The sequence below is a fragment of the Bos indicus genome, chromosome 7 (genome assembly GCF_029378745.1).
Source record: "Bos indicus isolate NIAB-ARS_2022 breed Sahiwal x Tharparkar chromosome 7, NIAB-ARS_B.indTharparkar_mat_pri_1.0, whole genome shotgun sequence".
Classification (NCBI taxonomy): domain Eukaryota; kingdom Metazoa; phylum Chordata; class Mammalia; order Artiodactyla; family Bovidae; genus Bos; species Bos indicus.
Window position 1 is genome coordinate 77344398 of NC_091766.1, and position 26798 is coordinate 77371195.

Consider the following 26798-nt stretch of genomic DNA (forward strand, 5'->3'; position numbering starts at 1 on the left):
TATTCCTCCAGTTTTGCACAAAAGCCATTAATATATATCATTGGAGCACTAGTAATTATTTATCAATTCTTTAAATATATTTATTTATTAATTCTCCCATTGAGTTGTTGTCACTTTGAAAATGTTTATTTAATAGGCAATAATAGTGAACTTTCATTAAGTACTACTTATGTGATATTAATTTCATTTTCAAATACTGCAAAAAACTGTGGAAGTCTCATAACTCTTATTTCACCAGTATGGAAACTGAGATGATAAATATGTAAGTAATGGACTTAACTATTAGTAATTGAAAGAGTCAGTGTTTAGATTCTTGTGGATTTGCCATAAGAGCCTAGACCTTTAATTACTAAGCTTTCTGCCCATTTGTTTCCCCACATTTCATCTGTCTCTAACCATCCATACGGTGTCCTACTTGCCGAAATTTTTTTGTTTTTGTAATTTAAACAATTATTAATGCAATCTTAGATATTTATTATTTGATATTTGATATATTTTGGTCATGTATCCCTAAATAGGGGCTTCCCTGATGGCTCAGTAGTAAAGAATCCACCTGCCAATGCAAGAGACGTGGGTTCACTGGGTTGAGAAGGTCCCCAGGAGAAGGACATGGCAACCCACTCCAGTATTCTTGTCTGGGAAATCACATGAACAGAGAAGCCTAGTGGGATACAGTCCATGGGGTTGCAAAAGGATCAGACACAGCTTACCGACTAAACAACAACCCTAAATAGACTGTGTAGAAGTTCAGGGAAGAGGTCATAGTTTAAATGTTTATGTAGCTTGGGGAGTATGTCAATAGCAAGGAGTGTAAGTGGTAAACACCTTCAATCTGTCATAGGTTAGTCAGAAGCACAGGTAACAAACTGGGCTTGCAATTGGCTTCTAAACTAGGAAGGGGTGTGCGTGTGTGTGTGTGTGTGTGAGTGTGTATCCATATGTGATCACAGAGGGCGGAAATTTTAACCTGTCAAATCCGATGCTGTTTCTTGGTAAACAGTGCTGGAATTAGGCTTTCTTCGATACCAGCAGGATGTCCAAGAATTGATGTAGGGAAATTGTACCCCACACCCAAGAACATCCCATAAATTCAGGTCCTAGAACACCCCAAAATGCTTAATGTATCAGCTTGCATTCTCATGTGATCCACAGTTTTTAAAAAATCACATATTCTCTCTGGCACTTTAAGAAAGCATAATCATTCTTCATGATACACCTTCCATCTGTGTCCCATCATTACACAAAGTTTACTTGTTTCAATTTCTCTATTTAATTGGGAAAAGGAGCAAGGGTGAGAGATAATCTTATGCTATTTTTGAACATGCAGTCCAAAAGAGGTTCTATGTTTGGAATAAACACAATTCTTGTACAGGTGATGTTATGGTGTCTAAAGAGAGACCCTTCCAAAATTTTGTCTCAGATAAACCGCAGTCCTCAAATCAGTATAACCTTCTCAGATTTCTTAGATTATTTTATTTGTATTATAATGATTATATTTGTCTCTCCACTCAAATCTGAATCTCTTCAGAGTTAGTTCTGTATCCACATTTTTTTTTCTTTTGTAAATCCCTTCATACAATGTTTGGCCCCATAGAAGGCACCCAATAAAATCTAGTAGAATGAATGAATTATGTATTGGCCTTAAAGACTGATTCAGGTTCTGTGTGACTCTCCATGGCTCACTGAAGAAGATAATGAGATATTTGTGGATATTGGCCTTATTTCTTTCAAATCCTGTTGCATGAAACTCTGGTTTCACTTTTTCCTTATTATCACTCCATCTCACCTCCTTCTCCCTTCATCAGCTCTGTCAATTTTCCCTAGAAGCCAGGGGCAGAAAGAACTTATTCTATCAGAATAAATATTTCTCCGAGTCTTTTTTGCTTCACACTTTAAATTCACCTTTTGAAACTCAAAAGTTAAGAATATGAATCCTCACTTCTTTGGAATGACTGTCTGGTGATGGTATCCACTTGACTAAGTTCTTAGAAAAAAATGGCTCACTAGGTAATAAGAAATAGAGTCAGGTGGAGGTAAGGAGCTGAGGGACAAGAACACACACACACACACACACACACACACACACATATATATACAGATATGAGGCTTCCACCATTTGTATGTAATCATATATTACTATATATATAGCTATTATTACTATTGAAGGGATGAAAATTTTACATAATTTTAACAAAAAAATGTATAATATACTGTTTAAAGACTTACTTATAAAAAATCTTAAACCATTAGCTCTTATGGCCAGATAAGTGACCGAGATTTCAGTGTTAATTATCCAACTGAGACCTATTAGATTCATTGCAGAGTCTGGTCATCTGCAAAAGGAAAAAAAAAAAAAAACATATAAAAGGTACAGTAGTCTGGTGACTGTGCCAGGGTTTCCTGCCTGTCATCTGTTCCCGGTGTCCTCTTCCACAGCTTGCAGTACCTTCAGCTGGGTTATCTTCAGGGCAGAGAGACCTCAGTGGTGGAACTTCCCCCAGTATCAGAACATGACTACAGACCTCCTATAGGAAAGATCAAGCTACCTTTCACCTCCAAAATGTGTTTGTTCCAGTCTGAGAGGGCTGGAGTCCCTGTGATGGGGACATCATTAAAAAGCAGAGAGGCTACAGTCAACTTTGGAGGTACTCATAGTAAAGTCAAAACAGTTTCTTTGTTAATAAAACTCATTTCTTTCTGAGGAATCCCAAAGAGCCAGAAATAACCTGGATTTAGCAACAGTAAAATATTGATAAGTGAAACCATTCACCCTACCGCATTGCAGAAAGGAAGAAATTTAGGCCAAGGACACGAGGGTGGCCCCTGCTCCTCTACAGTGCTATGTAGACTTTAATGTTCACACAGAATTTGCCTTTTAAGGCATTATCTGAAAGACGCACACATTCTAAATTGTGCAGCACTCAATTTATCTACCTTGGAAGGATGAATGGCCGAGTGAGTCCTGCTGAGATCTGAGCTTCTGAGCACAGGGATTGGAAATGTTTGAACCAGCTGCTCAACCCACTAAGCCAACTCTCCACCCTCCAACCCGGCAGCCTCTCTGCAGAAGAGTTCAGCTTCACCAGTCATTTCCCCTTCCACCCTTGTGATTTTCCAGAAACTAAACAGATGTCAAGGGAAAAAAGTAAACAGCGTACCTTCTCACAATTTTCTGTGGATCAGAGTACGATTAAAATGTTTATGCTCTCGCTAGAAGCATGACAGAGACCATGGAAGGCAGTCCAAGAATCATTTAATACTTCTGATTCAATTTCTAGCTGAAGGATGGAGGCTCGGGATGTGCATCTCCCAATGCCTAAATTCACGTCTTGTTGGTTCCTAGAAATGTACACAAATGTATCTACTCTTCTCCATCTCAACCGCCACCAGCATCAATCATGTAAGCTGTGGGTGTCTCCAGTGAATTAACATCCTAAACAGATTGTTTCACCTGTCTTTTTAAAGCATTGCAATGTGTTTTTTTTTGAAGAAAATACAAATTCCTTTGCACAACCTCCAAAGTCCTGTATGTCCTTGCCTAAGACTCTTTTTCTTACCTGTTCTTCTGTTGCTCCCTCCACTCCTTATACATGGGTACCACCCCTTTCTTCCATTCCTCAGACCCAGCCAGCTCATCCCCACTGCAGAGTCCAGGCACTGGCTCTTCATTCTGCCTGCAAAATTCCCAACCCAAGATTAAATGACTGGCTATTTCTTCTCATCAATTTCAAGCTCAAATCTCACCTTCTCCAAGGACCTTGACCTCACAATCATACCTAATATTGTCTCCTCCCCTCCCTGTTACTTTTATCACACCATCTTGTTTTTCTAGGACTATTTATACTATCTGGGATTATTTCATTTATTTTGTTAATATAGTCTAACCCACCAAAAATTAATTTTCATATAAAAAGAGGAACCCGACCTCTCTTGCTCATCATTGTATCCTTAGTGCAGAGGACAATTCCTGGAACCTTGTAAGGTTCAAATATTCATTGGAAAGAAGGCAAAAAAGGTGGAAGGAAGGATAAGAGCCAGTCTTTGCTGTATAGTAAGTTCTGCTGCATGCAAATTACAATGTATCAAGTAATTTTTCATGACAAATTGTTTAGTAAAGAAAAGTGGACATTTGTATGCATGCATGCAGAGATATGTTTTGTAAAAAGTGTAGGAAATACTGAAAGAAAATGTACATCAACATTTTAACCTCAGTCGAGTATTTTATGTTTCTGTATTATCTTAATTTTCAAGGTCGTTAAGTGTATATTACATATGTGGGAGAAAAGTTATCTTAAGTTTATATGCCTCTCGCTTTACACAGGACTCAGTTGCTAACACAGATGCTCAACTCATATTGGCTTAAGGAAAGTAAAGTTTGCATTAGATTGTGCAGCTGTTTTGCGAAAAGGCCAAAAATGCCACAGCCCTTTCCATTTGGTCTTATATCTTGTATTTCAGGAAAACTTTCTCCAAAAGAGATAGAAAACATAACTCCTAAAAGCCTCCAGACTCATACTGTCTTAAATTAAAGAAATTAAAGTCATACTGAAATTAAAATCAAAATTAAAATTAAGGTTGAGATTAAGTTTAAAATTGAGACGCAAAAGGAATATCTTCTCCACTAGCTGCAACAACAACACAAATCTGTGGAAATGGCCCTGGTGGGGGAGCCCTGGATATCCATCTCTGAACAGTTAATTGTACCTTTGCCAGGCCTGCATGCCCATTCCCAGGTGAGGTGTGGGAGCAGCAGCACATTACCAGAAAATGTATATTAAAAAAAAAAAAAAAATATATATATATATATATATATATATAGCCATCAAACCCTATTCACCAGTAAGTTAAACTACCTCTGCAAATTTTAAGTCATTTTCTATGAAGATATTCTCTGGGGTTGGTTTTGTTTTTGGACAAGGACCTGTAGCTGAATCCTAAGGTATCCACGAGTAAGAGAGTAGATACAGGAAGTTTGGAATTAGAAAAATCAGTTCTGGTTCTTGAAGTAGAGGTTTTCTGTATAATTTGGAGAGGGCCCCAAAATCCTTCCATGCATGCCCTAAGTGGGATTTTATGGGGGTCCCTGAATAAAACCCTCCTTTCTCTCTTTAGATCAACTAAAAGTAGGCATACAATTTAGAGAGGCAAAAATCAACATATCGATTTTATTATTGGTAAACTGGGAGGCTAGTAAATTTGAGGATATGGCTGATTTGTGAGGTCATTCGGCTTCGGTATTTCTCCTCTAAATCAGATACACCCACTCACCACTTCATAGGTTGCAATGGACAACCTAACCCCAGTGCTTCTCATATCATAGCCTGCCGTGAGAATGAGCTTAGATTTGCATGACTAATCTCTACCCTCGAGCTACCAAAAAGACAAGTTATTTCAAGTTTGAGTTCTATATGTTTATGGCAAAAATGAAATAAGGAAGGTTAATTTAATGAGTGAAAAGGATGGCTTAAAACTCAACATTTAAAAACCTACGATGATGGCATCCAATCCCATCAGTTCATGACAAATAGGTGGGAAAAAAGTGGAAACTGTGGCAGATTTTATTTTCTTGGTCTCCAAAATCACTGTGGACAGTGACTGCAGCCACAAAATTGAAAGACATTTGCACCTTGAAAGGAAAGCTATGACAAACCTAGACAGAGTATTAAAAAGCAGAGACATCACTTTGCCGACAAAGGTCCATCTAGTCAAAGCTATGATTTTTCCAGTAGTCATGTATATATGTGAGAACGTGAAGTCTCTCAGTCGTGTCCAACTCTTTGTGACCCCATGGACTGTAGCCTACCAGGCTCCTCTGTCCATGGGATTTTCCAGGCAATAGTACTGGAGTGGATTGCCATTTCCTTCTCCAAGGGATCTTCCCAACCCAGGGATCGAACCCGGGTCTCCCACGTTGTAGACAGACGCTTTACCATCTGAGCCACCAGGGAAGTATATATGTGAGAGGTGGACCATAAAGAAGGCCGAGCACCGAAGAACTGATGTTTTCCAATTGTGGTGCTGGAAAAAGTCTCAAGAGTCCCTTGGACGGCAAGGAGATCAAACTAGTCAATCCTAAAGCAAACCCACCCTGAATATTCATTGGAAGAACTGATGTTGAAGCTGAAGCTTCAATGCTTTGGCCACCTGATGTGAAGAGTCAACTCACTGGAAAAGACCCTGATGCTGGGAAAGATTAAAGACATGAGGAAAAGGGGGTGACAGAGGATGAGATGGTTGGATGGCATCACTGACTCGATGGGCATGAATTTGAGCAAGCACTGGGAGTTGGTGATGGACAGGGAAGCCTGGCATACGGCAGTCCATGGGTCACAAAGAGTTGGACGTGACTTAATAACAACATGACTGAACAACAACAATTTAATGACTACTACTACTATTACTAAGTCGCCTCAGTTGTGTCCGACTCTGTGCAGCCCCATAGACGGCAGCCCACAGGCTCCCTGGTCCCTGGGATTCTCCAGGCAAGAACACTGGAGTGGGGTGCCATTTCCTTCTCCAATGCAGGAAAGTGAAAAGTGAAAGTGAAGTTGCTGAGTCTTGTCCGACTCTTAGCGACCCCATGGACTGCAGCCCACCAGGCTCCTCCATCCATGGGATTTTCCAGGCAAGAGTACTGGAGTGGGGTGCCATTGCCTTCTCCAAATTTAATGACAGTTGTCCCCAAATAAAAATAGAGGCTAGGTCAGAGGCACTTGCCTTTTTAATGCTCAAGATTTTAATCACCAGACTAGATTCCCCTGTTTTTACTCTATTTCAGCTTATTTTTTTAAATAAAATTTTGATGTATATTTTTCATTACCTACTGCAGCCTTTCCAGAACATCTACTGAATTTTGAATCAGAAACTAAAAATGAATCTGTTTGAAATGTTCAAAGCCATATCCATTGGCAACCATTGTAGTTCCACATAATGAATTGAACACAGGAGCAGTGGCCCTAATAAGCTGATGAAATCATTGATTTCTTCTATGTGTAATGGTCACATTAAAAGCTGAGATTTTTCAGCAGATATAATATTAAGTAATTCAGTGCCTTATCAACTTAACAAAGAGCCTTTTAACTCTATGACCCTTAGTGGAAAATGTTTATTGAGACATGGCTATGAATAACAGTGTTTTCAAAACATGGTGGCGAAATTGTTCTATACTTCTAGTCAAATAGCATTTCTAGCTTGCTTGCATTTTCCACCTTTCTTCATAGAAGGGGTGAGAAACAATGATGCAAAAACAGTAAGTTGATCAAATGCTTTATTACTTATCCTATTTACCTGACTAGTCTAAGCTAGAAAGTAATATGCTTAGCGCATTCTGCCTTGACCAATGGTTTCCAAACACTGTTTCACATTCCTGCTATGTTAAGGCCACTTAAGATTTTCAAAATATGGACACTAAAATCCAAGTTTAGATAGATGGGATCAGAAAGGAAGGCCGGTAGTTTTAACAAGCACTCGTGATGATGATTTGGATGGGCATATATATTTGGAAACCATTATAATAAAATAGCCTCTAGTTGAGAGATCCTCTGGGCTCCTTTTTTTTTTTTTTTTCTTTCTTATGTCTCTTTCTCCCTTTGATACACATCACCTCCCATCATAGTCTGATCTCATCCCTGAAGGGGAAATTGATATTCAATGGAATAAAGAGATTCAACTGGTGTGTACCCAGTTACTTATGCCTCTGCTGCCTTCTTTATGAATCCTTTTTTCCTTGGAAAAATTCTGGTGAACTCAGTTTCATTAATATATAAATGACTAACAAAATATAACTTTATTTAGCCAGAAGTATTTGTTATTTTGGTGATAACAATGACATTACGCTTAAGATAAAAGCATACATTTGTGGAGTTGCAAGATGAAGAAGAGGAAAGAGAGAAGCCAGAGAGCCTACTAGGGAACAAACTCTTAAAACTCAAATTTCATATATAAGAGCTTGTAATCTTCTCTTCCTCAGACCAGCTTTATTTGCAGGATTGCAAGACTAACCAAGATAGTGTTGATAGATTCTTAAAAACAATGCACCATATTAAATGCATATGCTTTAAGTCTTTTGTCCATCTATGTGTTCTTTTACCAAAATGACATCATGATGTGTGTGGTAGTTCTTATTTTATTCCACTCAAAATAAATCAAGAGAATCTTTACAGTCTTCTATCACATAATTTTAAATGTCTATGGTTAAAATTACATAAAAGATAGCATAATATATTTATTTGATTTTTGGGTGTTTCACATTTATTGTTCAACAATTTGCTAAAACAGTGTTGTGTTATACAGTCTTCTAGAAAATCTTATTATGTATCCATGAGGATTTCCTTAGAATATATTTGTAAAAATAAGAAATACAAGAGGCATGAATGTAGAAAGTATTAAATAATGATAGTTTAAAAAATTATAAGTGATTGTTTCTTAGAGAATAATGAATTTAAGATAATTTGACTATTTTGGAAGATAAAAAAATTGTGTATCTGTGTGTGTGTGTGTTGACAATTATATTTGGAATGAAAATGAGCATGTCAAATGTTTACAAATGGCTAATATCTTAAAATTAATTAATTAATGACAGCAGATTAAACATTAAACATCACAGATTTTTATCTATCCACCTATCTCTATTTAATTTTGTAATTATCTAGTCTCAAACCAAATACTTTTGCCATAAAGTTTGTAGATCAGTGGCACTTTTCAGAAAGCTCTCATTTAAAAGAAGGAACCTATATGAACTATCACTAGGCAGTCAGCTTTTCTCTTTGTGGGAAAAAGCAATATAAATCTAGATGGGGGGGGTCTAAATAGTCACAGAAAATGGCTCTCCTTAAACGAGGCCCTTAAAAATATTTTTAATGGAATCTTCTGTTTACATTTCAGGGCAAAAAAGGGACCCCAGACAAAACTGAAGTGATAATAGAGATATAGCTCAGGAGGAAAAATAAAATACTTGAGTGAGATGTCTCCTTAGAAAGAATAGAAGAATTATCCATCACCTGAAAGGACGGTGATTGGAAAAGGAGACTGAATTGACTAGGAGAGAAGTTGTCATTCCATATAAACGACCCGAGTAATTTAGTGCAAGTGTTTTCTCCAAAGACTATGCCTGTTGAAAATGAGGGGGGAGAAATGGTAATTGGTTAAGCACTTGGGGAGATTTATAATTCCCCGAGAGAATCTGACAATACAACTGAGACGTTCAGTCACAATCAAAGCCTCTGTGTTCTGTCCTCGGACTTTCTAAAACCTGGACGTGGAAATTAGACACTGAGATGTAAGGAGTGTGGTGGAGTTGAAAGGAAATTGGATGGGGAATAAGGAGATTTGGTTTCAGTCTGAACTCTCCTGCTCTATCAATTGAGTGACCTTGGAAAAGTCAATTAAATTTTCAATGTGCAGAGTTCTCATTTGAATGGAAATAGTTAATGAAATTTTAATTTATAATTTAGGAATGCAATTTAGTGTTCAGTGGACACACAGTTGGTTCTCAAGTACTTTTTCCTGAATCAAAAGGATTTTTGGTGAACATTTTCATTTCATGATGTATAAGGGAAGTTTTTTTTTTTTTCCCTCTTTTATGTATTCTTGAGTTCCCACATTTCCCTTTTAATGCTATATTTGCTTAATAATTTATCAGTTTTGCTTGGTGAAATGCAGAGCTGACCATGTAAAAATAAAACGTACCTTCACAGTGAGCCTGTAGGGTCTGAGAGACTCACATATGGATCTGTATTCAGGCTGAAACCCAGACACGTACAAGATTGGAGTTGGTATAGAATATTAAGGATGAAACTGGGAAGGAGAGAATCTATACAGAGTTTGTTTGAATGCTAATAAATCGTGAAATCACTGCTTCCTGGCTACTGGGATTTGCTGCATAAGAAGTCTACAATTCTACAAAGAACCTGGTTCCCTATAGAACTCCTCTTTTTTTCTGGCTCTAACCAATAGACTCTAGGAGGAAAAAGGCAGAGTAGCTGTTAGGAAAAAAAAAATTGAGGAGATTTCAGAAATGGGAGGGATCCCTTGTTCCGAAATCTTACATATGCATAATTATTATTTTAATATTAATCAAGCCTTGGTGGCAGGATTGTGATGGCTCTGCAAACACGACTCCTTTGCACGCAGCTGGTTGTTGAGTTAATTTACTTCTTTGAAGGGGCCCCTTGTACGCTGTTGGTATTGTTTTCTGTGTGCAGCCTCCCCACTGCATCTTGAGCTAAGTCAATCTACCTTTCTGAATTTAATGTACTCTGACATGGGTATCGGGAAGGGGGAAGCTGCACTGACACAGGAAGCAAGATCCACAGGAGACTGTGCCTTCATTGCTCTCCCCCTGCCAGGAGGTGTGGGAAAGTCTCCCCGGAGGTACTGATGAAGAGGGAAAGTACACAGGCCACCCGGGCCCGTATGTATGGAGAAGCCGAATCAAGAAACAGTTCTTTCCGGGCAAACATCTCCTGTTCTGCCTCCTCCCCACAAATCCTCACTGTGGAGTGAAACTAATTTAACAAGATATCCCCATTTCCTCTGAACAGTGGTGAAAATATTCCTACAGGACTTTATTAAGGCAGACCCCAAAGTGCTCATCAGGCCAATGAAAGGGAAAAATCCTGCTGTGGCTTTTCTCTCCACAACACCACTGCAATTAAAGAAGAAGCCAGTATCAAAGCAGACAGGTAACTTTGTAAGCACACCAGGCAGCTGTCCATGCCCAAGGCCACATTTTTAAAGGAAAGAACCATTATTTTTCCAATGATACTGGAGAGAACCTGCAGGACATATGGGTTAAATTGAAAAGGTCTTATAAGTACCTTAGGAGGTTAACAGTATCACCTGAAGCCAGGTTCCTATCTATTATAGATTCAGTGTGGGTTTTGTTTTTTTTTTGGAATTTGATGAGGTCCAAGGGGATGTTTGCAGAGGGGGAGTATGATTGGCCCTCTCAATTGGCAGCTGTTTGGCATCCCGTGCCGAGCTTATAAGAAATTCTTTATTTTCCATGAGGTTCTGTCATTCCTAGTGCAGTATGTGCTCCATGCCAGTGTGAATCAGGATGTAAATCATAGCATTTTCATTTCAGTAATGGGTTGAGTGGAAACAGGGCTGTGCAAAGATGTCAGAGGGGCTCAGTTCTTAATAAGAAACACAAAATAAGAATTTGATTTTCTCGGTTTCCCTTGAAAGTGAAATTTTGGCGAAAGTTTTAGATTCAGAAACAAGCCAAATCTAGCAAATTTGTGCACTGCATTATTATGGGCTGGAAAGGTAATTAAGTCTGTACTCGCTCTTGGACTTCCCCATTACACCCCATTCCTAACTCTCCTTTGTAATGTTCCTGGTGGGAAATCTTCTTAATCCTCATTTGTGTGTTTCATTTGTGAACTCTGATGAGGGTTCCGGATTTAAGACTCATGTCCTTCAGATGGGTTAGTTTCTTACAAAGGAAAATAAAAGAAGAAGGGAAGATCACCTACAATTCCCTCTGATCTTGGGAAGTGTTAGGACAAAAATTTTCTCTGTGGCTCACAGTTCAATTTCACACTTTGTACAAGGCTATCTTGGTGCTTTGGGGTTCAACAGATCAATTTAGACTGTGTATTTTTCTGGCTTTGTTTGCATTGTTCTTTTATCTGGCTGCAAGGCTGCTTTTCTTTCAGCAAAATGTCAAATGGTGGTGCATTTGCTCAATTAGCTTTGCAAATGTGTGTTTGACTTCCTATGGCATTTTTCTCTTCCTTTCTTTGTTGTGTATTTCTTATATTTCAAAGGGGGACATCAAATATATTCTTCTTTTGAAAGAATTAGCATTTTAATTCATAGGTGATAGTCTGCAGTTGTGTTTCTGATTGTGTTTTTAATTAAAGGACAAATATGTGTGCATTCTTTTCCCATTTGATTCTATTATTTTGGAGGTGAGGGAAATACTTAAATTTCAGCTGCATTGAAGGTAATATTTTGACATAAAATTACTTTATCACATAAAGTAGCTTAATCAATGGATTGTGTGTGGCCTACAAACAACAAACCATTTTTCCCCATCTTATTTGCATAAGCCCTTATATATTTTTTTTCCAGGATCTGAAAATGCAAAGAAGCAATAAATTTTTTAGTCTAAGTATCACAGAGACCGGAAAGGCATAATAAGAAACCAAAGTCTCTTATTATGAAATCAACAAAGTAATTTTTTAAAGCTTAATAGTGATGCTGGATTCTTATTTAATGAGAGAGGGAAAAAAAATAGGCTTGGGCCAGAGTAATAGAGGTAAAATAGTAAAATGTATGATAATACACACCCTCAGTCATTCTTTTGTGTCACTGAGTCCTTTGATATTTGAGTAAGTTTCACCAACCTTAAATAATAGTTCATTATCTTCATGAATATCTTAGACATCATCTTAGTTCTTGTAGGTAAAAATGCAGGTAGAAAATGTTCATCATTTTCCCCTTTTCTCTTTCCCCAAGTAGGAAAGTGGTGGGTACAGCACATGAAATACAGCAGAAGGTCTTCAAAGAGCCAACTGACTGCTAAAGCTTGGTGCCTCTTATCTGTATCAGGATTCAGTTTCTTTGAAGTTAATTCAGAGATTATATTTCATGCCTTTAAAAATTCTTTAAATAAGAATGTGTATTATACCTTTTCCTAAAACCCTCTGGAACATCAGGTTGAAATGAAGCTGAGTGCTCCACTAGTTTTCATTTCAACTATGGGGATGCAGGAGAGTTGCAGCCATTACTTATTACAGGACAGTGGAACCATTAAAAACAGTGTCTTTTTCTTTTCTTTTTTCTCCCTCATCAGCCTCCAGTTTTGCTCCAGTCAGCTGAAAAAATATACTTTTCATCATGGCATGGAACTTAAAGTTATAAAACACACCTGACCTGCCTGGCATTCAGTGGGTAGCTAATTGACTATAATCTCCAGGTGTTACAAACAAAGGCTATGATGTGCTGCTAATAGAGGTGTTTTACCCGAGTTCAGAAGGAAGGTGCTGTTCTGGAGGAAGGAAAGAGGATTGCTGCTGAAAGGAAATTTACTCAAGTTTAGTAGCATGTTTTGGAGAAGGCAATGGCACCCCACTCCAATACTCTTCCCTGGAAAATCCCATGGACAGAGGAGCCTGCTAGGCTACAGTCCATTGGGCCGCTAAGAGTCGGACACGACTGAGTGACTTCACTTTCACTTTTCACTTTTATGCATTGGAGAAAGAAATGGCACCCCACTCCAGTACTCTTGCCTGGAAAATCCCATGGATGGAGGAGCCTGGTAGGTTGCAGTCCATGTAGTCGATAAGAGTTGGACACGACTGAGTGACTTCTCTTTCACTTTTCACTTTCATGCATTGGAGAAGGAAATGGCAACCCACTCCAGTGTTCTTGCCTGGAGAATCCCAGGGACGGGGTGCCTGGTGGGCTGCCGTCTATGGGGTGGCACAGAGTCGGACACGACTGACATGACTTAGCAGCAGCAACAGCGGCAGCAGTAGCATGTTTGGTAACTTTGGTTTGGGAGGACATCAATTTTCCTGTATAAAGCATCAGGTTTCCCAAACTGGGGAGATTGGTGTGCAGAGCAAAAATATCTCATGAACCACTTCATTGTGCATGCTGGTGTGAGAGCAAGTCTTGTTTGACCTCTGTGTGAGTAGGGAGAGAGGCTGGATATGCCCAAAAGAAATTGAAATGGAAGAGCCTTGTGTGTTTCTCCCAAGAAAGCCAATAACCTCTTGAGAAGCATGCGTAAAACTCTTGTCCATCCTCTGAGGAGTAGGCTGACTGTATAAGAGGAGATAAATAAGACTGAAATCTGGGGTTTCGGTTACAAGTTTTTGAGGTAACTTCTTCAATTCAGTGCTAAAATTTTGTGATACGTGAAATTACCTATTTTTTCAATGTAATTTAAAAACATTAGCCATTATGATGAAAATATTTCAAATTTCTCATACTTAATTTAAACTTAATAGGTTTCTATTTTGAACTAAATATAAGATTGGGGGAATAATGAGGCCATGATATTTCATTGCTTGGGGCCTCTACATATCTTCAAGTCTCCTTGTGTGAGATGTTATTAATTTAAAGTGGATATAATTGTAATAAAGTTTGCCACTCTGAAGAGTTTCAACTTAAGTTCATCGTGTTAAATAAAATAATGGCCTAAGAATGAATAGATATCCATTTTTATCTTGAAGGACAAACAGTGACTAAATTAATTAAAGATTATTAATTGTCAAAAGTCACACCCAAGAGTGCATTAAGTCATCAGCTCAAGCCTTCTCTGCTGATTTCTCACTGTGTTTATAAGAAACATAAGATGTAATTTTGTTTGTTTTTCTTAAATTTCTTAGTACCTTCTATAGTAAAACAACTAGAGAAAGCTCTTACACTAGAAAACATAGCAGTTATTTAATTTCAATTTATGTCCTCTTTTAATACCTAAGGTAATGAGCTACTGACTCACAAATCTAAAGTCTTTTTATTTTTTTTAACTCTATTATGGAAATTGAGAGTTTCTGCCAGCAATTAAAGGGCAGTATTGACCGCTAAAACAAATGTGGGTATTGCAAAGTCTTAGTATGTTTATTTGTGTAAATATTTGTTCTCATTTAGAAAATTTGATTACATAATAGATTACAAATAAAACAGCAAATAGATAAATATTTGAAAGTTTATTCAAATATATTTGTTGAGATCTTGATATATTCCAGGTTCTGTTCTAGATAGTAGAAATGTGACTATTGGGAAAAATTAATGGTTCTGCTCTTCTTGAGTATATATTATGGAATGGGAGTGTAATAACAATAATAAGACTACGCTGTGGAAGGAAAAGAGATGTGGAGCACAGAAAGGGGATTTTAAAATGCTAGCGGAGTGGGAAAGGTCTTCTCTCTCCCCTCTATCCCCTCTCTCCCTTTTTGTGTACACACACACACACACACACACAATTCAGCCATAAGACAGAAAAACAAATGCCATATGATCTCCCTTATATTTGGAATTTAAAACAACAAAAAACAAGCTTACAGATAAAGAGAATAGATTGGTGGTTGCCAGAGGATGGGGGTGAGGGAGATGGGAGAAATGGATGAACTGTGGTTTTTTTTTTTCATTTTAAATAAATTGAAAAATTTATAGCAATGATAAACCATACCTTGTGAGGACAGCAGAACTCTAAGCAGATTGTGTTGTTTGGGCCCAGAAGCCAGGGGATGAGGCTTCTGGAAAGATAACTGCTGAATGGCCAGAATGTGTGTAGTTGGCCCTTCTTGTCCTTTAGTTACTGGCCTCTCTTCCAACCAGAACAACTGAGGTTTAACACATCCCAAATGTAATTTACTCATTGGTGACCTCCTGGGACAACATGGATAGGGCAGAAAAAGCTACTATTATTTCATGGACTTGAGCTGGAAGGAAGTCTGGGAATCACCTTGTCTTAACTCTCTGAGATGAGACACAGGAGGCCTAACAGGATTACGTGATTTACCCAAAAAGTCAGTGACAAATTGTGTCTGAAGTCTGACTCTCGACCTCTGCTTGCAACCTTCCCTTCCAGAGAAAATCCTTACAATTATTAGCTCCAATTGGTAGTTGAAAATTTGGGCAATTATGTAGAAGTTTCTAAGACAATCTAAGGGAATGGTTGGAGTCCTGTGGCAGCAGGTATACTGGAACCTATTTTTAATCAATATAATTGAAACTGCTAGAATCTAGAGTATGTTGTCCTGGTGACTGGACTTTCTATACTGATTTAAGCAACAATTTTAAGATTTTATTTTTTCTAATTGTAAAAACATTTGGGAATATATAGTAACTAGGAAATAGAAAAAATGAAATAAATAATCACAGATAATTTCATAATTAAGGGGTAATGCAAAAATTTCCTGGTGGCTCAGATAGTAAATAATCTGCCTGCAATGCAAGAGACCTGGGTTCAATCCCTGGGCCAGGAAGATCCCCTAGAGAAGGGAATGGCTATCCACTCCAGTATTCTTGCCTGGAGAATCTCATAGAAAGAGGATCCTGGTGAGCTACATACAGTCCAACGGGTTGCAAAGAGCCAGACACAAATGACTCACTATTTTATCCATATTGTGGGATATTAGCTGTGATTTTCTCTTTATGTGTCTCTCTCTTCTGATAGCTCTCTCTAAAAAAAAAAAAAAAAAGAATACTTAAACTAAAACCGTATAGGAATGCTATCAGAATCAGGAATAATGTATGCAAAGTGCAAGTTTCTCTAATAAATGAAGGCTGTTATGATGGTTGCCACCAAAACTGCATATTCACAGTGACAAATGGGAAAGAAAAGCAATATTACTGGCACCTTAGCCTGGATAACTGTTCATTCAGGACAAGCAGAGACCATTTGCCAACCTGAAGAGGTTGATGGGGAGGATTGCTTGTTGCCTTGAGGCAGAGCTTTTCCATGGCCACAAAGACAAACAAACAAAACCAAGAAGAGTGAAGGAGTTTACTTAGCAAGAAATCTGGGAGAAAATCAGTCCTGGGAGAGAAAGATCTAAAGCAAAGGCCCTCAAGTGAGAAGTGTGCTTGACATGTCCCAAAAGAAAGAGGCCATTGTGAGCAAATAGGATCACAACTCATGAGCGTATAAATGGTACTGGGGCAGATCATCGATAGTTCTGATGTCTGTCTGCCATTTTAAAAAGAAATTAAAATTTTATTGTGTTATGATTAACATGCAATATTATATTAGTTTAGGTGTATAACATAGTGATTTGATATTTTTATTCAGTATGAAATGATCACTTCAATAATTCCTGTTACTCTCTGTGCTTACATACTCTTTGTGTCCGACTCTTTGCAACCCCATGGACTGTAGCCCATCAGGCTCCTCTGTCCATAGGGAAGGATTCTCTAGGCAAGAATACTGGAGTGGGTTGCCATGCCCTCTTCCAGGGGATCTTCCCAACCCAGGGATTGAACCCAGGTCCCCAGCACTGCAGGAAGATGGTTTACAGACTGAGCCACCAGGGAAGCCCAAGAATACTGGAGTGGGTAGCCTATTCCTTCTCCAGGGGAGCTTCCTGACCCAGGAGTTCGACCAGGGTGTCCTGCATGGCAGGCAGATTCTTTACCAGCTGAGCTACCCAGGAAGCCCTAGTTACTATCTGTCACCATACAAAGTTGTCACAGTACTAAAGAGTGTACTCCCTCTGTGTAGAATACATTCCCCTGATGTATTTGTTTTATAGTTAGAAGTTCTTCTTAATCCCCTTCACATATTTTGTCAGTCCCCTAAAACCCTACCTTCTGGCAACCACCTGTTTGTTCTTTGTATCTGTGAGTCCATTTCTGTTTATGTTTTGTATATAGATTCTACTTTGGAAGTGAAATAATCAAGCGTTTGTTTTTCTTGGTCTGACTAATTTCACTTGACATAATACCATCTAGGTCGATCCATGATGTTTCAAATGGCAGGATTTTCTCATCATTTATAGCTGTGTAGTGTGCATTCCATTGTGTGTATACTTAGATACACATGTACACAGGTATACATACATGCACACGTCATCTTTATCCATTCCTCTGTTTTTGGACACTTAGGTTGCTTCCACATCCTGGCTTTTGAAATAGCACTGTTATGAATATTGGGATGCATGTATGTTTTTGAATTATGATTTTGCACAGATATATGCCCAGAAGTGGAATTCTGGATCATATGATAAGGCTATTTTAGTATTTTGAGACTGCTATACTGTTCTCCATAGTGGCTGCACCAATTTACATTCCCATCAACTGTGTTCAAGTGTTCCTTTTTTTCCCCCATAGCCTATTCAATACCTATTTTTTTCTTGTCTATTTGGCCTCTAATCTGAGGGATATGGGGACTTTCTGGCAAACTTGGACTGAACAGTGAAATGTTTTTAAGTTTTAAAAGTGATAGATTCCTGGTGGATGGGTGAGGGGAGAAAGGGTGAGGAGAAAAGGAGGCTTATGAAGTGTCTAGACAAGAGAATATGCTGATTCAGAGCAGAGTGGACCTGAGAGTGGGGCTCTGAAGCTGTTGAATTCTGCATGCATTTTGAAGTTAAAGACAATGAGATCTTCTGACGGATTGGATCATATGGGATGAGAGAGAAGGACAAGGGAAGAATTGTATAAACAGCTGAAAGGATGACACCTGCTGAGCTAGCGATGGACATTAGGAGAACAGTTTTTGGTGTAAGATCAGAAGTTCAGCTTTGGTGTTGATTTGTCTTTATAGGTGGCTGATGCTGAAATCTGGGGAGAGGTCCCGGTTGGAGCTGTGAATCAAGGAATTGGCATGTTGATACTTTTGAAAACAAAGAGGATGGAAGAGATCACCAAAAGAATGAAGGTAGCTAGTTTCAAAGACTGGGTCCTGGAGTTCTGTAATGTTAAGTGATTGGAGAGGAAAGAAACAATGAGAGAATGTAGAGTAACAATGTGCACATCCCAGTATAGGTGGATGTGGTGGTGGTAGTTTGGAGAAGTCCTCTTCATGTTACTCTAACTTGGTTCGTGAAATTTGGGGCAAGGTCACCAGTGGAAAGTGAAGATATATGGGAGGAGATGATAGGGGTTTAAGGAATGAAGGTGGACAATAGTTGTAAATAAGAGAAATAGAGTGAGCAGGTTGAGAAGTTATCTGACATTTTTGTGGTTGTTGAGTCACTAAGTCATGTCCAACTCTTGGTGACTGCATGGACTGTAGCCTTTCTGGTTCCTCTGTCCATGGGATTTCCCAGGCAAGAATACTGGAGTGGGTTGCCATTTCCTTCTCCAGAGAATCTTCCTGACCCAGAGATTGAATCTATCTTGCACATCTCCTTCACTAGCAGGAGAATTCTTTACCACCGAGCCACCAGGAAAGCCCATCTGATGTTTGCTTCACAGCATTAAGGACTCACTTTGAAGTTGTCTAGTTTGAATTTAAAGTGAAACCAATTAGTAATATGACCTTTCCTTTAGGCTCTGTCAGCTTCATGGGTGCAGCGGTGGAGTAGGTAGAATATTGAATTTTATTCTGATGTGATTTTGTGAAGCTTTACATTAAAGTTGAAGATCATGGAACAGAAGGATGTATGTAGAGGAAGTATCATGCTTGACTATGGCCTGTAATCTGGGAAGATGGAAAGTGAGGAGATCTAATGGAAGAGGGAATTTGAACAACTTTTAAAATGAAAGTGAAGCTCCCTGGGGTGAGACATTCAAAGGATCTTGACTACAGCTAAGACCAAATTTAAACAGAACTTACTGAGTCAGCACTTTGTGGCTTCTTAGATTACGTGCTGGGTGATTTCTACCTTATTTTCACTGGATCCTCAGCGCTGTTTCTCATATAAGATGACTTGGTGGCAATATATTGAATAGCTTCAAACTTGTTTAAAATATAAAAGCTTCAGCTCAATTTCACTTCTTCCTCTATGAGTGTAATTTCTGTTACCCTCAAAGTATCTGGAAAAAGACATTTGGAGACAATTCAAATATTTTGGATATTATATGATTATTGTAAATTTTTCATTTTCTTGGATGCAGAAATATCTTAGTTTAGGTCTTTAGAGATAAACACAAAAGTAATTAAAGATGGAGTAATATGCTTGAGATTTTCCTTCATGTACTCAAGTACGAAGCAAACGAAAAGGGTATGTGTGTGTGCAAGCACATGCACTGGGTGTAGTGGAGAGAGTGGTGATTGGAGGAGGATATGAAGCAGAAAACTGATGGTGGTTGGAGATGGGTGGTTGAAAGTGTATATATTGGTATTCTTCTAATTACTCTCTTTATCAACATATTTGAAACGTTTCATAGTCAAAGTTTACAAAAGCAGTCCCTAAGATACCTCACATGGTCATGCTAATCATCATTAGCTCATCATCTTAGAGGATGCCCTAATTTTAAAGATGAGTTGCCCTAAGAGCTGAGGCTAGTGGCTGAATGTGATCAGAAAATTGTTCAAGTGAAGTTACATGTTTAGACACTTCACATCAATCATGAAAGGATAATTTTAAAGGCCACAACTTTACAAATGCATTTTCTTCTGGTTTTATGGACAGAGGAGCCTGGTAGGCTACAGTTCATGGGGTCGCAAAGAGTCAGACACGACTGAGCGACTTCACTTTCACTTTTCTGGTTTTATACCACTTGAAATATTTGAAGATCATCTCTGAGGGTTCATCCATTTGTGATTCTTTGTCACTCCAACACTAATACTTTTAAAATATATCAATTTTTTAGGAAGTAGAAGAAATGTATTTCAGAACAAATGCTATCATTTGGGCTGTGATTGTTTAAAAAATAACAGTCATCATTTTTGATGTTCCCTTAATTCATGGCAGATTAATATTGTTTGACCTGATGATAGTAGCCACTCTGCCTTGGTCCTATGACTGAAATCTTTCTCACATGCAGTAGGTTGCAGTGAATATGTAGTCAGATCTAGGTTGTTAAGGTAAACAGTATTTTCAATTAAAATATCTATTATTTGACTTGGGAAAGAAAGAGAGGAAAACAGAAACATAAATAAGCCTTTTAGGTCAGTCCTCCATTTGTAAGCATGAATTCCATAAGCTTAAAAGTCCATTGGACTTAAAAGTCTGAAAAAGAAGCTTATTGATTTGGAAATTAAATATTTGCCAATAGCTTGAGTGTACTTTATGTAACAAAATAATGGAAATATATTTTGATCATTTAATTTGAAATCATCCATCAATTGCACATCACCTGCTGTGTAAATTTCAGTCTACTCAAGAAAAAAAAATCACACACACAAAATGAGTGTTGTAGGATGTAGGCCATTTTATATAAATATAAATGTAAACATACATAGTTTTACAAACACATATTTCTCTATTCCTTGCTGGTATGATTTTTCAGGCAAGGGAATATGGCCTATTAGTATTGTATTTCATAAATAGATAAAATATGCAAGCTATATCAATAAATTATTAGAACATTAGTACCTTTTATCGATCAGCAAAATATTAAATATTCTCCAACAATATCTATTAGAGTTTAGCATATGTTTCTCTTTGCAGCTAAGAATATAGTGGTCAGATACAAACACATGCTCCCTCTGACCAGGAGAGGTACAGTGCAAAGTCTTAAATCTAAAGATACCCACTAGAATGAGAGAATGAGAATTTTTAACCCAGCATTTGTGACTCTCTTTTATTTGCACTTTCATTTTAGGAGATATATATATATATATATATATATATATATATATATACTTACAGAATTATCTGCAAATCCAAGAAAGTTCTGATTCACACAATCTCAAAGGACCTGAGTATCTACAGTCATTGAGAAAATAATTGTTGGATGCATTGAGTTTTTTTTTTTTTTTTTCTTCCCGCCTCTCCTCTATTTCTGTAATGGGAAGTTATCTATGTGTAATTATATCTTAGTGAAAAGTAATTATAATTCTTATCATTGGCTTTTTAAATTAGCTTTTTTCTCTAATAAATAGTATTTTTTAACATTACATCCAGCCACTTTGGGTATAGCAAAAATGAAATCAAAGCAAGATTTCAAACTTTAAATCTGGCTAAATGGGAAAAATAAAACTGATAAACATAAAAAGTTTTGAAAAGAACATAAAGGTCTTTATCCACATGTAGAAAGGCAAGAATTCTGAATGGACATTTGTTAAGGGTAAAGTAGAAAAGGGAAGCAACCCATTATTTTAGAATTCTCTGGTTAATTCTCTCTTCCTCTCTTTTTCCTTCCCTCTCTCTCTGACCCATTTCCTCTCTCTCATAATTCTCGCCCCCACCAAAGACCTTGTTAATTTATCATGGCCTTTAAACCCACTATTTGTTTATTAGTCTCTTTATCTGATGTTTACCATAATTGGGACAATCTCTGTAACCTCTCAGTATTTTTGTTGATATTTAAACAATACCTTTCTGTAAGTGCTATTCATTAATACATGAGATAATGGAGGAAAGCTCTATTTCAGAAAACATTTGCCTTAGAAATACATTGTTCAGATTGTTCCTAGTAAATAATGATTGCTTGAAACTATTGAAGATCATTGAAATAAAAGCATTAATCAGAGTTGCATAAATGTACCATTAGACGGTTGAACTGCTTGGGAGTTGTGGAATTACTATTTGCTGCTAACATCCTTTATACAAGAGGCATCATGAATGATCTGTTATTATAGGAAATAGCAAATTTTAATAGCATGTAGCCATTTAATCCCCTGGAGAAAGAAATGACAACCCACTCCAGTATCATTGCCTGAAACATTCCAAGGACAGAGGAGCCTAGCAGGCCACAGTCCAAAGGGTCTCAAAGAGGCACACATGACTGAGCGACTAAGCATACATGCAGCCATTTAATAATATCTAAGAAGGAAACTGCAACTCAGCCTTGGTCACGCATTGGGTTCACAGGCTCTCATCTTCTGCAGCGATTTGATACATGACCTTTGTCTTTATACTTTGAAGTGGAAGGCAGGAATTAAATGAATTGGGGATTGACCTACTCAATGGCCAATTTAGGATTGTCTTGGGAATAAATGGTGTTTAATTTTCTCTCATGAGAAAACTGCAAAAATTCATAAATTGTTTGTACTGCTAAAGTTTGTACATCATAATGATTAAAAGTTAAGGCAGATCTAGGTATGAATTAGTTTTGCTCCTTGATTATTATATGACCTTGAGAAAATACATTCCTGGGATGGCGCCCATATCCTAGCTGGGCAGTTCCTAGAAGATGCTTGACCACCTCTAGCTGCTCTGCTCTCTGCACTCACTTTACCCTCAAATGTGTTCACAGCTCCACCCTTTCCTCCCCTAAACCTAGCTAAGACAAAGCAGACCCTACTCTGCACTGCTTTGCAAACTTGATTCACTATCTGAGGGTGCCAGAGAGAATTAAACAGAAAGACAGACTTAAATTGGGTATCAGTCATCTTTGCTTTGGCGTTCACTGCCCAGGCACTGCCATGGAGAGTCCTAGCTGATGGTCTCTTGTCATCAAGTCCTGATATCTGTTCCTCTTCAAGCAGAAAGTAGCATCTTTTTGTTCTTCTTTCACCCAAGTTCCTGTCCCTGCCTCAAATAAAAAACTATAAATCTACAGAGGTTTAGCTCCAGCCATTAAGTGATCTCTCTGGAATATTTGCTATTAGAACACATCACAGTCCTGGCTATTGGTGGAAATGATAGATTTTGTAAGTGAAGTGTTGCCTGGGTGATCTTCCTAAATAAAAGTGTGAGTCCTGTAGGACATAGGCCATGTGACACACTTACCTCTGCTCCTTGGGATCATGATCTTGAAGGTGGGAAACACAGTGTATTTAGTGCTGCATTTCATGCACATGCAGAATATGCAATCAATACAAATAAATTACTAAAACTCATTAGTGACTTCCTATTACCTTTGCTACAAACATGGCCAGTTGAAATGGTTTTTCTCTTCTAAATATCTCTGCTTCTCTGGGGAGTCCCAATTATTAGTACTATAGTAGTAACAGTAAGAATCTTCTTACGAAGTAGCTTTTTATGCTGAGCAGTTGATGAAGTATTTACAAAAGAAAGCCAGCTCTGAAAACAATGCCTCCTATGAATGTACAATGGCAGGTAGCCCTTGACTCAGACAGGAGTTAGACCCCTTCTTCCTCCTACCTCCAGTCTCCGTATCAAAGCCAACTTTGGGAGAATGACTGAGGTTTGGAAGAACTAATGCATTTGGAGTAGCACTCAAGTGTCAGCTATATACATTTCCACAAGAACAGAAGGCAGCCCTCTAGCAATGCTGGCTTGCTGTACATGCAGTGGCCCCCTACTCAAAATTAGAAACTCTTTCACCACAGCTGCCTGAATTTCTGTCTTCCATTCTTCTTTGGATAACTAGACTTCTCTTTTGGAAGTCAGATGGTGACTTGCGCTGGGTTGGAGAGGTAGACCATTTGGCTTGCTTTGGGGCAGGCAATGCATGCCTGGACAATAGGGGTGGGGGCAGTGATTCTTTCTATTTTCTAAACTATAGGATTGGCCTCTGGCAAAACTGCCAAGTAGGTGCGATTTGGTTTGGGGGTTCCCTGTCACTGCCTCATCAGCATCTTCAGTGCCCTCTGGTGCCACATAACCCTACTAAATTCCCCCCTTTCTCATTCTCTTCACATCTTTACTACCTAACTTAATGTTCAGAATCTAAATAACTCAGTGTCCTTAATAGATCCCTTTCTAGGAAATAAATGATGTTTCACTTCTACGGTCTTGCAGACTTTTGCATTACTACCAGTGTCCAAGTTGAACACACTATATTTTCTCCATGTTCCTCCACTTTTTTAGTATGTTGTGAAGTGAATTGCATTCCTATTGCTGGGTCAGAGGTCATAGTATACTGGTAGATGGATAAGAAAATCAGAGATCTTTGTTTGCTAGGCATACAGGCAGAAAATGACGTAGTCAGGCCCTTAGACGTCTTTTTTCTTTCTGTTCTCATTCCATGGCTCATTCTTGATTTCACATTAATCTCAGGTATATTGTCCAGAAATAGGGTCACTTTAATTTTAGTTCCTTGCCAGTCTGTTCCTTCAAACAGAAATTTGCATGACAAAATTTACAACAATAAATTTCTTAAACTGTAAATCGTTCCAAATAAGAGATGCTGACTCTTTTAAAACAACAAAGCACACACTAGACATATTCAATAAAATTGAAACAAGTAAAATCGATAGTATCAGGTTCTAAGCCAGGCTGTTGACAAATCACAAACTTTTATTTTAAACCTCCCATTTTAATGTCATTCTTTTCAGAAAGAAAGAAAAGATGTATTAGTGAGATTTTTTTTTTAAAAAATCTACAATCAAGGGCAAAAGCAGTGAAATGATTGAAGATTCATTCTTCCGTCTGGAGGGTTTACTGGGATTACTTAGGCTAGACAAAAATCCATGAAGGTCATAATGACAATTTCATCATTTAGACTGATGTATGCCATTTTTATGTTGACTTTGCAGTAAACATTAAAGACTGAACTACTACATTAAAAGGCAATGATTTAAAATTTTGTCTGCTCCACCCTTCTCTAGTTTAATAAGGATCTTTACCTCTATCGTTTAGAAATTAGCCAAGAATATATTTTTAAAATTTCTAATGTGGTACATTCTATAGGTGAAAAGTCATTAGTCTGTGCCAATTTATTCTTAGCTTCTAAAATGTATTGCTAATTAACTATAGGTATAGAATAGTTCTATATCTATATATATAAATAGAATTTTTCTATATCTATTTCTATATATATACAAATATAGTTCTATAGCTAAAGAATCTATAGTAATAAATGAAAATAGTATCCAGCTTAGGCAACCTGTCGGAGAAGGCAATGGCACCCCACTCCAGTACTTTTGCCTGGAAAATTCCATGGGCGGAGGAGCCTGGTAGGCTGCAGTCCATGGGGTCGCTAAGAGTTGGACACGACTAAGCGACTTCACTTTCACTTTTCACTTTCATGCATTGGAGAAGGAAATGGTAACCCACTCCAGTGTTCTTGCCTGGAGAATCCCAGGGACGAGGGAGCCTGGTGGGCTGCCGTCTATGGGGTGGCACAGAGTTGGACACGACTGAAGTGACTTAGCAGCAGCAGTAGTAAATAACACTCATAGCAAGGAAAGCATTCATCACTTTTCAGAAGTTATAAAGCTGTTTGCTTGGTAAATTATTTGACACACCATCTGGGCAATAATGGGCTTCCCAGGTGGCACAGGGATAAAGAATCCACCTGCCAATGCAAGAGATCCATTCAGTCCCTAGTTTGGGAAGATCCCCTGGAGGAAGAAATGGCAACCCACTCTAGTATTCTTGCTTGGAAAAATCCCATGGACAGAGGATCCTGGCAGGCTACAATCCAAGGGGTCACAAAAGAGTCAGACACAACTAAGCAATTGAGCATGCACCCACATGGGCAATAATAATAAAATAATTGACCTCTGTTAGGTACTGATGATGTATCAGTACTAGAACAAGAGCTTTTTATAGCTCATTTAAACTTGGCATCAAGCTAGTTTTCTAGACAGGACCTGTTTACTGATCACTGGATAGTTGGGAAGGAAGAGAGAGAAGAAAGCAGCCTCACAGACTGGTCAGGTAGGTGCAAGAAAACCTTCAAGGAAAGAATTATCTTCATTTCACTGATTCAGGAAGAAGCTTGTAGAGGTCAAGAAACCTGCCCAAAATGGCAAAACTGGTAACCAGTAGGAATGTAATTTATCTGCAAATCTCTCTGGGGCCTGATCTAAGCTCTTTTTACCAGATATCCCTCCTTCCCACATTACATGTATTTTAGCACATCCTTAGGAAACGGGCAGCTTTGTATGGGATTTAACCATGAAAATATTATCATATATCAAAACCCTAACAGTGATTCATATGTTAAGCAAACACTTTTTTTTTTTCTAATTTTATTTTATTTTTAAACTTTACATAATTGTATTAGTTTTGCCAAATATCAAAATGAATCCGCCACAGGTATACATGTGTTCCCCATCCTGAACCCTCCTCCCTCCTCCCTCCCCATACCATCCCTTTGGGTCATCCCAGTGCACTAGCCCCAAGCATCCAGTATCGTGCATCGAACCTGGACTGGCAACTCGTTTCTTACATGATATTTTACATGTTTCAATGCCATTCTCCCAAATCTTCCCACCCTCTCCCTCTCCCACAGAGTCCATAAGACTGATCTATACATCAGTGTCTCTTTTGCTGTCTCATACACCGGGTTATTGTTACCATCTTTCTAAATTCCGTATATATGCGTTAGTATACTGTATTGGTGTTTTTCCTTCTGGCTTACTTCAC

The 26798-nt window shown here is 38.1% G+C and overlaps 1 long non-coding RNA gene across 1 annotated transcript in view; it reads left to right on the plus strand.

The window, feature by feature from the left end:
• Window positions 1–18511, plus strand: part of LOC139183923 (uncharacterized) — an 863152-nt gene extending 844641 nt beyond the window's left edge. The window contains exon 4 of the long non-coding RNA XR_011567418.1: window positions 18230–18511. This is a non-coding gene — a long non-coding RNA (uncharacterized lncRNA). The remainder of the gene's footprint in view (window positions 1–18229) is intronic.
• Window positions 18512–26798: the final 8287 nt, after the last annotated feature.